The following is a 13,375-nucleotide window of genomic DNA, read 5'->3' as shown; positions in this document are numbered from 1 at the left end:
GAATTGAGTTCATCGTGCAGTCTTTTCATGTTACTTACAGCATTATCCTTAGCTTCCTTCCTTTCTGAAGTTTTGTTCTCTGGTGGACTTTTATCAAGCAGCTTTGGCACTCGGATCCTTTTCCCAGTTGCCAGCACATTTTCAATTTCCTCACAAGTTTCTGGAAAATGGGAATAGCTTTCTTCTTACTAAGTACTTGTTTATTTTCAGTCTAGAATTACACTAATGAAAACAACCATTTTTACTCTAGATTTAGTTTGATTCATAAAAATAAAATGACCTTTTTTTCTTTTACTTTAATATCTAACTTACTGGAATGGTCACCTGGTATTATACCGGCAGAAAATAAAATTGAAAAAGCCTTTAAATTAACTAATTTGATATCAAATCATATTGTTTAAACAATTAGGATCTTAAAAATGAATACATTAGGTTATTAAGATACAATGAGCTAGGTAACAACTAGCAGCTACAGGTTAACCTTATGTTATTAATAGCTGCGCTTTTCATTAAGTTATCTGGTTCACAAATGTCACAAAAACGTCCTCAGTTTTGTAAGCTGTTTATTAAGCATATTTATAGACGTACTGTAAATTGAAAGATTTAGGCCTACCTTTCATCAACAGAATCTGTCCTTTTATGAAGCGTCCTTTCTGCAGGATCCAGTAAGTGTGAGACGAGAAATCCGTCGTATTTTTTGGGTCAAAGTGTTTAATGTCTTTAACATTAACAACGTCTTTAACTCCATCGTCTAAATAATGTACATATGCGAACATTTTGTATTAAAAACGCAGATATCTGAAGCCTTCTCCGTGTCTGATAGAAGCCGATTCGAAAAGTTACCGTTAAATACGTGACGTGCATATGCGCGCGCCGTTTCCCATGGATACGCGCAGTAGTTGCACAGGGATACACACATTCAGGTTTTTTTTAAAGCTCCACCAATGTAAGTGACAAAAACAATCTGTTACTCTTATACACTGAAAACCCTAATAAGTTGACTGAACTAAATTGATTGAGTAAACTCGTTGCCTCAATTTAATTGAGTAATGGAGTCTCCCAAAACGTACATATTTAAGTTTATTTAATTTGACGCTTTTGTAGACTCTACCTAAATCACTCAGAGGTTTTAAATGTTGATACTTGATTCATTTGAAGTCACCATTGTGGTGGAAAGTGTTTGGTTTAGTTGGGATCTTGGTCCAGTTGCTGCTGTGTTGGTGTATTTTAAAACGCTGTTTTTGTGGTGAAAAAAGACAAATTTAAATGAGCTCAGGTGTTATCAGATGTTTTTTGTTGATGAGAAAGTCATCACATAATACGTATTTGAGATCATAAAATAAGTTTTGTTTGATATTTTTAACAGGCACCAAGAGCAAAATACTTATTTTGAAAATGGACAAAATGAATGCATTTGAAATATTTTGAGTAAAAGAATCAAGTACTCACACACACAGACTTCTAGATTTAGCATATGCATCACAACAACGGTGACAAACAAAAGAGCTCCATAGCACAAACTCATCCTTATTTTACAGCCTTTTTTGTTCTGATTGTCACCATTGATGTGATGCATATCCAAAATCTTGATGTCTGTTTGTGACGATGTGATCTGTTTTCAAAAAGTAAGTACATTATTTTATCTACTAGGTTTCTATTCATAAAAGTGAATCCACAGTTGCAGCAATACATTTTATTTTAACTTGTCAACATTACATGCTAGATGTGCATGTCTGATCTCAACTCTCATTGCCACAATAACAGTGTTTTACAACACACAAGTTACAGCAGCAAGAGACAAGCTAACACCAACAAAAAGCTGATCACACCTGAGCTCATTTAAGTTCGTCTTTCTTCGCCACAAAAACAGTGTTTTAATATACACTGTTACAGCAGCAAAAGACAAGCTTACACAAGAAGTAACTGGACCAAGATCCCAACTAAACCAAACACTTTCCACCACAATGGTGACTTCAAATGTATAAAGTATCAACATTTAAACCTCTGTTAATTCTCAATAAGAGCTTCTCTAGATGTCTGACAGAAATAAAGTCACAGAAAACCTTGTAAGGAGGATCTGTGAACGTCTATATCGGACGTACAGAAGACATAAAAAACATTTTAAAAAAGACATCATAAAACATTCGGCCTCCTCAGTGGACATCTTTTCAACGTCTGCAAAGACATAAAAAGATGTCCACTGGACGTAACTTTGCCCAATGGATTAGGTTGATGTTAAAATACGCAAACATAGTAATTTTTTGTTAAGTTTACTCAAAAAAGCGCTAGCGATAAGTTGCCTTGTTTTTTTAAGTTGACAACTTTTTTTTTTACAGTGCAGTATAGGGTTTACTGTATTTTCATAAATATTGTGACATTTTGTCAAAAGGTCAAAGTTTAAATATGCTGTTATTTGTTTTACTTCAGTGTGCAAAAAGTGTGCGGTCAAAAATAAGAACATAATTTTCTGTTAAATTTACATGTTGAGTTAACTTAAATATATAAGTACACTTGAAATTAATACCAAGTTAAGTGAACATAATCGTTTAAGTACATTAAATAAGCACCAAGTTTGGTGAACTGAGTGATTTAAGTACAATCTACAAAACCGTCAAGTTAAATAAACTTAAATATGTACGTTTTGGGAAACTCCATTACTCAATTAAATTGAGGCAACGAGTTTACTCAATCAATTTAGTTCAGTCAACTTATTAGGGTTTTCTACAAAAGCGTCAAGTTAAATAAACTTAAATATGTACGTTTTGGGAGACTCCATTACTCAATTAAATTGAGGCAACGAGTTTACTCAATCAATTTAGTTCAGTCAACTTATTAGGGTTTCCAGTGTATAGGTTTAACGAGTTAAGCAGTAACGTTAGCTGCCATGTTCTATTTCTCAAAGGAAAACGATTGGGCCACTTCATCAAATACTATAAGTTGTCGTTTCAATAATCATACCATATCAAAATCATGTACCACAAGGATAACATATTTCACTAGTAGAAATCATGCAAAACAACTTTATATCTACATAACTTTACTCACCTAACATAATACACTAAAATAAACGTCCTCTTGAAATGTAGTTCATCAAACCAAACAGACCAAAAGGACGAATTTTGTAATCCACCAATCAGTGCTTTTGTTCTCTTGTTGCTAGGCAGAATTCCTCCCATGGCCAATCACATTAAAGGAAGAACAGAGTGACGTTGAGTTTTTCCAAAGGATTACTCATGATTTTGAGCTCACAACACTTGAAATCTTAAGTTTATGCATTTTGAAGGTAAATTAGTTAAATTAACTCATATTTTTAAGTGGCAGGGCCAAAAAGCAAAATTTTAAGTAATGTTTAGTCAACATTACTTGATTTTTTAAGTCAAGACAACATTAGGGTTTACAGTGTATTCCTCCCAAATTTTTCTAATTGTATTTAATTAACTTTTATTAATTCATATTTTTTGACAAATTTAGTTGACCGTTAGATGGCGCGCAGCTATTTCTGACAGATACTAGAGGTCCACAAGGCTATGATTCTAACTATTTACAGAGACTCATGGTGGTGAGTGAAAAGTCTACTAGCTGTTCTGTTTAATATTGTAGGATATCAAATAAATAAAAATAACAATTTGTTCAGCACAAATTTGGTAGGCCTATGTATGTCTCGTTGCAACCTTAACGTTACATTGTTTAACAGAGTTTAAGAACCAGACAACAACAGAGGGACTAAAATGAAGAGGTATAAGCAGTACCTGGAGCCAGATACTACTTATCTGTTGCCAAGGACAACAAGATTTAGATCAAACACTTATAGCTCCAACAATGACACACCTGGACCATCTAACAATGAGCACCCTGAACTAGACGACAGAAATAGTGTAAATGGCACTGAAGTACATAATGAGGAAGAAAGTGAGACAAACGAAGCAAGCGACGGAGAAGCAATGGAATTGGAGGAAGGAAACTGTGTAGATGGTGACAGTGAAACGGCAAGTGATGTGGAAGTCACTGAAGCCGATGAAAGTGATGAAGGCAGTGATGTTGAGGAACATGATGGAGAAGAAAGACAGTCATTTGCACATGATACTGGTCCAAAATTTGATGAAAATCTAAATGTCCCAGTATGCAGATTTCTCTCAATTACAAAGGCTGAACTCCTCCTGCTGCTCATAACATTCACACTAAGGCACAATTTATCATTTGCTGCACTGCTTGACCTTTTGAAACTGATTAATTTTGTTTTCTCTAAAACAGTACTGCCAGCCAGTAAGCACATGCTTAGTAAGGTGTTCACACACTTCAGTCAGAGAACAGAACTTCATTTCCTTGGTACATTCTGTCAGTCATATCTTGCAAGTCATAAAAACAATAATCAGAGGAAACACTATGTGTGTTCACACTGTAACAAGACAAACAGTACCCAAGATCTGAAAAGCCAGAGTTACTTTGTTACTTTACCAGTTGATTTACAGGTTAAGTCATTCCTTGAAAATGACAACTTCAGAAATTCACTCAATTTGAGATTTACAAGAGCATCATCAGAGAACGTACTCAGGGACATTTATGATGGCGATATGTACAAAGAGCTCTCGCGCCCAGGTGGAATTCTGCACAATAAGGCTAACCTTTCATATGTGTTCAATTCAGACGGAAGTCCCTTGTACAAAGCCTCAGGTCCATCAATCTGGCCAATACAGCTGGCTATTAATGAAATTCCACCTGCCGAACGTAGAAAAAACATGATACTTGCTGGTTTGTGGCATGGGAAAGGGGAACCAAGGATGGATATATTTCTTGACAAATTTGTAGAGCACGCAAAAAAATTGGTTGTATATGGGGTAATGTGGTGGAACAAAATTCATGGATAAAAAGTAAACTGGTAGGGTTATGCTGTTGTGTGGACTCTGTTGCTAGACCCTTGATGCAAAACCTCACTCAGTTTAATGGCTACTATGGTTGTGGGTTCTGTTACCATCCAGGAAAATATATCTGTGGAGCAGTCAGGTACCCTGTTAGCGAAGAGCAACATGCTGACAGAAATGCATCAGAAATGATCCATGACATGGAGGAGGCTGTTAGAGGTGGACATCCTATCAGAGGGGTTAAGGGCCTATCACCATTGGTCAATTTACCATATTTTGATGTGGTTCATGGATTTGTGCCAGATTATATGCATTGTGTTTTACTTGGTGTGGCTAAACAATTGTCAAAGTTGTGGCTGGAGGAATATGGTAGCGAGATCTACATTGGCTCTCCGGACAATCAACGTGTTATGAATGGACGCTTGTCTAAAATAAAACCCCCTCAGTATATTCGCAGACTCCCCAGGGATCTCAGTGAAAGAAAGTACTGGAAGGCTGCTGAGTGGAGAGCTTGGCTTCTTTTTTATGCATTGCCTTGCTTGAAAGATATTCTCCCATCAAAATATCTTTGCCATTTTGCGCTATTAGTGCAAGCTGTTTACCTGCTTCTGAGTGACAGCATTTCAAAAGATGATGTAAATGCAGCAGACCTACTACTCCTTGAGTTTGCATTTCGCTTTCAGATGCTGTATGGAGAAAAGTCTATGACATTTAATGTCCACTTACTACATCATTTGTCAGCGAGTGTGAAAAATTGGGGCCCTCTTTGGGCGCATTCAGCCTTTAATTTTGAAAATGGCAATGGAAAGCTTGTAAGACTTGTTAAAAATGCCAGGGGAGCACCACTTCAAATTGTTAACAAGTTTATAATGAGTAAAACTCTTCCCATGTTAGCTAGCACAGACACAATCAGCGAGAGCGTACTCGAGTTTTGTAAAGATGTGACTGAAACAAACAGACTTAAGCATTCTGACTCAGTTGGTGATGTCTGTTTACTTGGCTCTGCTGCAGTTTTGACACTCAGTTTTGAGGAGGAAGTTGCTGTGAGGCAAATTGTTCAAAACATGCCTATCGGTATAGAGTGTAACGTTTACTGCCGACTAATAGTGAACACTGAGGTCATTCACTCCACAGATTACCTAAAACCAGTCAGGTCAAATGACAATGTAGTGGTCTTGAAGGATGGAACATTTGGCATTGTCAGCAAGATCTTAACTTTGAAAATTGAAGAGTCAGAGAGATGCATTGTGCTGCTAAAAGAAATATGTCCTGTTGATGTGCCCCTTTTGCAGAATGGAAGATCAAGGGTTTTTCTTCCTCACATTTTAGTATGCTCTTCTAATTTTGGTCAGTTACGGGCAGTTTCACCAACCGAAATAGTGAACAAATGCTTGCACATTAACTTCACCAACGAAAAATACATCTGCATGTTTCCAAACACTATTGAAAGGGACATTTAATCTAATTGAAAATATAAATAAGATGCTCTATAACAGCACCACAATATTACTGTAAAAAGTTAGCTTACACATATGATAATGTGTCACATGTGTTATGATATTTTTTTAAACAGTAAAACTTTACTAAACAGTAGCTAGGTGCAAAAACAATTATTTTAAATAATTATAGTATGTTAGCATTTTATTTCAACTACAGTATTTTATTGCATTTTACCTATGGTATTTAGCATTTAAAGGTGCATATATACTCTGTATTTTTTGTCTTAACTATGTATGAATTATATTTTTTAAATATCTGTTTACCTATTTAACTTAATATTTAAAATGGCATATTTACGCTGTATTGCTTTGCTTTGTATTCTTACCTAGTATGAATTATAATTATTTTTTACATTTGTTTCATTTTATGTTTAATTTTTTTAATATCTGTTTACATATTTAACTTAGTATTAAAAATTGCATATTCACTAGGCATTTGATCTGTATTTATTTTCATCTTACTTGTGTATGAAGTATGATAATTTTTCATCATTCAACTGTTTCATTGTCTTTAATATAGCAATTTCACAAATTACTCAAAGCATATTTTAAATTAAATGTACGGTGGCGAGAGCTCAACGCGCTGCAACTGAAGAAAACACATGCAAATTAGAAAAACACCAGAAAATTAAGAAAACTTCTTCATCAGTTTGACAACACACTGCAAATACTCACATTTCATAGACGTATTACAGAAGAGCAAACACTAACTAAAAAATACTCCCAGATGTAACACGCACATCAAATAGACATCACAGAGATGTACGTGTGCTATCAGAAATGGTTCCACCAGCTCATCCAGGTCCCCACCAGGTTAGCCAAGCTGGTCCACCAGCTCATCCAGGTCCCCACCAGCTTAGCCAAACTGGTCCACCAGCTCATATGGTCCCCACCAGCTGGTCCAAGCTGGCCCACCAGCTCATTCAGGTCCCCACCAGCTTAGCCAAACTGGTCCACCAGCTCATATGGTCCCTACCAGCTGGTCCAAGCTGGTCCACCAGCTCATCTAGGTCCCCACCAGCTGGTCCAAGCTGGTCCACCAGCTCATCCAGGTCCCCACCAGCATGGACCAGCTAATGACCAACATGGACCAGCTAATGACCAGCTTGGACCAGCTAATGACCAGCTTGGACCAGCTAATGACCAGCTTGGACCAGCTACCAGCTTGAGCTGGTATTAGCTGGATTCTCCAGTAGGGAATTCATTAAAATTGTACCGACATTTGCACTTATGTGTTTCAGAAAACACTTTGAAACTATTATAAGAATATAAAACATATAACACACCTAATGCATGGGATTCATATCAGGAAAATGTGGAAAAATCTCTAAAAGACAAATATGAACACATATAACTTATCTTACCAGCAACACATTAGGTGAGCATCTAACGTAGACTAACCGTGTTCCGTACAACAACGATGTTCCGTACAGATGAACTTTTGCCGCCAATTGCTGAATAAATACTTCCAGGTCAGAAACAATCTTTATGTCTGTGTCGTCTTCATTTATCCCTCTTTCATCTCCGATCAAGACAGAGACACTACAGCCGTTTGTTCCTGAGATATTTGAGTAAGTTTGTTATGAGCGCCCCCTGCGTTTGAAAATGGCCGGTGGGCAAGCTAACACTTTAAACAGCTGCTTGGGTGGGGAGACTACTAGAGCAGCGAAAATATACATTTCGATTTAATTTAAACATTTCACAGTATTACAGTCTTTATTAAATGAATATTATGTCATCACAATTCGTTAAATACATTACCTTTTTGTTGCTTAAATGCTTTGAAATGGGAATTTTTAAACAATTGCGGGTGATGACTGTTTGGCGCCGCTCTGAGGTAAAAAAAGGCAGCACGTCTGTCAGGACAGACGCGGTTTGCCCATCATCCTGCGTGCAGTGATGTTTATATTCATAAAGGGTCAATTAAGTTAATGTTAACATAACTTGTTACATTAATTATTTTAACATTATTCAACAAATTAAACATTAACTAAGTCTACTATGATGTTATTTCATAGCCAACTTTTCATAAAATGTAACGTTATTTAACATTCACTTAAAAGTTAAACACAATGATAGGATATTCACACATACTTTAATACTTCATACATCAAATGATTGTTTATAAATTGTTTTTATTTACACAGTTGTAACGTTAATGATATATATATTTAAGTGAACGTGATTTTAAAAATGTTATAACATATAATTTTAAAGGAAACGTAAAAACCAAGAGATGTCAGGAAAGATGTCAGGAAAAAAATGCTGTAGACAAAGGATATCCTAGTGCAGGCAGTAGAGGAAGTGAGAGCAGGAGCAAGTTTGAGGGCCACAGCTAAGAAGTATGGCATTCCCCACACCACTCTACAAGAAAGAAAAATATTCCCACAACCCCCATCCTAATTCGGCCCTGACACCCACAGAGAAAGACGCCCTAATTTCTTTTATTTTCTGGATGGCGGATCATGGCTTCCCATTAACAAAGTCATTAGTTAAAATGCTTGTGACTGGGATAATCAAGGAGAGTGGCAGAGCAGACAGCACCACTGTCAATTTAGAGAAGGGACCAAGTGATGTCTGGTGGTCCCGGTTTAAGGCCCGCCATCCGGAACTGACCTCACGGACGGCAGACTCCCTTGACAGAGCTAGAGTGCATGGTGCTACACCAGAGGCTATTGAGTTTTTTTTTTTTAAATATACGAGGCCCTCTATGTGACCCACGGCTTGGATGAAAAGCCACAGCTCATCTTTAATTGTGATGAGACTGGCTTTGGGGACAAGCCGCGGTCTAGGGAGAAGGTCCTGTGACAGACTGGGAGGAAACATGTCTACCAACAACAAACAACAACCAGGGAGCACATCACAGTGCACTGCTGTGTGAATGCAGCCGGGGACAGTATTCCACCTTTCATTATTTACCCCGGCTGCCTTCCAAGCACAGCATATAGGCTGGATGGGCCCCCAAACGCCCTCTATGGAATCCAGGATAAGGGATATATGGATTCGGAGCTATTCCTGAAATGGCTCCACCATTTTATCCAGCATGCCCCTAAGGAGAGACCACTGGTATTAATCATGGACCAACACGAGACACACGTATCAAAAAACGTAATCATGTTCTGTAGAGAAAATAAGGTTGAAATTATTTGCCTTCCTGCTCACACCACACACATCCTTCAGCCGCTGGACATTGCGGTCTTCAACCCGCTGAAGACTGCATTCTCCACCTTGGCTGCCAGGCTGGGTCTGGTCCAAGGGGATCTAGTCGTGGGGAAGAAGCAGTTCTCTTCTCTCCTCAAGAGTGTGTACTGGGATACTGGTGAGAATTCTCCCATCCTCATCCAGCACTGACGCCACTCCATCCAGCACTCACGCCACTCCTTCAGCCACACCATCCAGCACTCACGCCACTCCTTCAGCCACACCATCCAGCACTCACGCCACTCCTTCAGCCACTCCATCCAGCACTCACGCCACTCCTTCAGCCACACCATCCAGCACTCACGCCACTCCTTCAGCCACACCATCCAGCACTCACGCCACTCCTTCAGCCACTCCATCCAGCACTCACGCCACTCCTTCAGCCACTCCATCCAGCACTCCTTCAGCCACTCCATCCAGCACTCACGCCACTCCTTCAGCCACTCCATCCAGCACTCACGCCACTCCTTCAGCCACTCCATCCAGCACTCACGCCACTCCTTCAGCCACTCCATCCAGCACTCACGCCACTCCTTCAGCCACTCCATCCAGCACTCACGCCACTCCTTCAGCCACACCATCCAGCACTCACGCCACTCCTTCAGCCACTCCATCCAGCACTCACGCCACTCCTTCAGCCACTCCATCCAGCACTCACGCCACTCCTTCAGCCACTCCATCCAGCACTCACGCCACTCCTTCAGCCACTCCATCCAGCACTCACGCCACTCCTTCAGCCACTCCATCCAGCACTCACGCCACTCCTTCAGCCACACCATCCAGCACTCACGCCACTCCTTCAGCCACTCCATCCAGCACTCACGCCACTCCTTCAGCCACATCATCCACCACTCAAACACCTTGCCCCACCTGCGAAAGAGCAACCCCTAAAAATTACCTGGTGGCAGCAGGTGTGATCCCCGAGAGTCTGGCCAACGTCCTCATGAGCCCCGCCCTGGAGAGGTCAGAGAAAGTGATGCGTCGCATTCCGCTTCCAGCCCGTGTGATCACCAGTGATGCATATTTCAACCTGCTGGTAAAAAAGAAGCAGAGGAGAAAGAAAAAGAAGAGAAGAAAAGAAAGCGGAAGGAAGAGATGGCAAAGAAGAAGGAGGAAAAAAGGCAAGCCCAGGAGGCCAAAAGACAAAAGCAGGCACCCCCTATGACTGAGGAGGAAGGAGAACACTGCGCCATATGCAGAAAAGTGGTCCCACCTGGCTCAGGAGATGACACCATAGAAGAATGGGTCCAGTGTGACCTGTGCCATTTATGGTTCCACCTGGAGTGCGCTGGGGTGGAGGAAGTGCCAGACACTGACTGGCTTTGCCATAAATGTTGTCTGTCCATATAAATATTACACGTTATACACACAGTTATTCAGTTGGTTAGATGTAAATAGTTAAACACACAGACACCCACAAACACAGACACACACTGTAAATAGTGTAACGTTACACAAAAAAGGTTTGTCTAGTTCTGTTATTTTTTTAATCAGTTTGTTAAATGTAAATAGTTTTAACTTTACGTTAACACACACACACACACACACACACACACACACACACACAGCTTATTTATGTTCTTACATTTTTTACTTTGATAATAAAACGTTTTTTTTAAATCAATGCAAATTGTTTATCCTTCTTTGTCTTCAGAAAGTTTCATGTGGTTAATGCAACTCACATGCCATGATTAATATCAGGACACAATCATGTCTAACTTGCATGGTCCTCTAGCTTATTAAAGCAGTAATTAACTATCATTTTAATCAAATAAAAAGGTACTCACCTTTCTTATTTACTTAAATTATGTTTTCTTGATCAGTTAAATGTCCATTTTCGCGGTTGAAATCAAATGATGCCCTCTGTACGGAACACCATTGTATGCCTGTACGGAACATCGTTAATGCCTATCATCTTCCGTACACAGGCGGAGGTGGTACTTTTCTCCAGTTTTCTCAAAAACTATTGGTCCTAAAGACATCAATCAAAGTGTAGACTGTATAATAGGTATTCCCCCGAGAATGAGCACACAAGCATGCTTGTCTGTCTTTCAACGCCGGAGGAGTGGTCACTGGCATGCGGTGAACAGCGAAAAGTGTACGGAACATGGTTAGTCTACGTTAACTTGATCATCTGTGATAAAGCAACGCAAAAATACACACACGGTTACTTATTTATCTGCAGTTACATGTCCTTTAAGCTACCCATTTGCAAACTGGTTATACTTTACTATTTTCAAAAGATAATAAAGATAGCGATTTTCTTACCTCATTTTGCCAGTATGTTTGCAGGACCTCGCAGAACACATCTGACCCTTCTTGTGTTCACCGTTTTTGTTCTCCATTGACATGTCACGACTCAAATTCGCTCAAAATAAAAAAGATTTACATGCAAATATTAAATAATTTGGGACCGACCGAGCAGTCAGTTATAACGAGCAGCAGCTGAGCAGCTCACAGTCAGTCGCCTCAATCACAGAAAGACGACAATAACGGTCATATTTTTAAATGTAGAAAGGCGCGAACCGATTAATTGTCCAGTTTCCTAAATGACAGCCAGATTAACCAATCATGATCGAAGTAATAAAATAAAACTACCAATGGTAGTTGTATCACTGTGATAAAGCAGCGAAATGTATATAGTTTTATTGTTGTTAATGATGATAATATTTAACATATAACTTTAGATTTTAGAATAGGTATCATGACTAAAATGTTTACAAATGCTATTAAAATAATAATAATCTTAAATAATTTAATATAAATAATTTAAAAGCTTGTTAACCTTTTTCAACCATTTAGCATTAAACATTTTTAATGTTGTTTCATTAAAACAACTGATCTTATTTCAACCATATTTCAATGTTGAAAGTTGGTCATGTGCTGGAAGTTTTTCAACCATTCGGCTTTAAACGTTGAATCAACGTTGTTTCAACGTTGAAACCACAAGTGACCTTATTTCAACCATATTTCAACGTTGAAGGTCGGTCATGTGCCGGCTGGGTAGTAGCCAAATTAGGTACGGTCACTTTAAGAGACGATGAACGCATCCAATATAATACACATCCCATTTTTTTCCTCAACTGTTTACTTTCATTTAAGAAATAACTGACAGTTTTTTCGAGCAAACTTTCCAAGGCGGATATTTTGACATATTTTGTATGTATTTGTCGGCACAAGAGCAAAAAGAAGCAAATTCGATGTTCAAGTGTTTTGAGACGCCTTTCTCTGCGTGAGCCCAGAACACCGTGAGTACTGAATTGGGCTCTTTCACATATTTTTGTTTGTTCAAACTGCGATTTGTATTTGTTCGTTCAGGTGCAGGAGGGACTTCGAGGAGAACTTCGCAGAAGAGAGCTCGGTTCAGTGTCGCTGTCCGTGATACGCGGCTCTCTCTCTCGTGCGCACCGAACACAGCGCGCGAGTAACCAGCTACTCTGTTCAGCTTTTCCGTGTCTTGTGTTTGGATGCTTTAATGTTTAAATCGACAAGCGGTAAGGCTTAAAACACATGAAAAAGATAAGCTTTCGTGACGATACGCAGCAGTGGCCCGTCAACTGTCCTGAGCATCTTTTAAGGCTGGCCTCAGCCAGTCGGTTATGTAAAATATCAAGGTGAAAGTTATCATAGCTTGCTTAGTATAGACCCAGCTCCCAACCCAACTTTGAGAATAGATTAACGGCGATATTTTTTTTTATCGCTCGATAAGAGTCTCACGTTAACGCCGATAACGGCCCACCACTAATATATATATATATATATATATATATTAGGGGTGTAACGGTACGCAAAAATCCCGGTTCGGTACGTACCTCG

This window comes from Carassius carassius, chromosome 26 (assembly GCF_963082965.1).
Source record: "Carassius carassius chromosome 26, fCarCar2.1, whole genome shotgun sequence".
Taxonomy (NCBI): domain Eukaryota; kingdom Metazoa; phylum Chordata; class Actinopteri; order Cypriniformes; family Cyprinidae; genus Carassius; species Carassius carassius.
The sequence above is the reverse complement of the archived record's forward strand: the minus strand, read 5'-3'. Positions refer to the sequence as shown.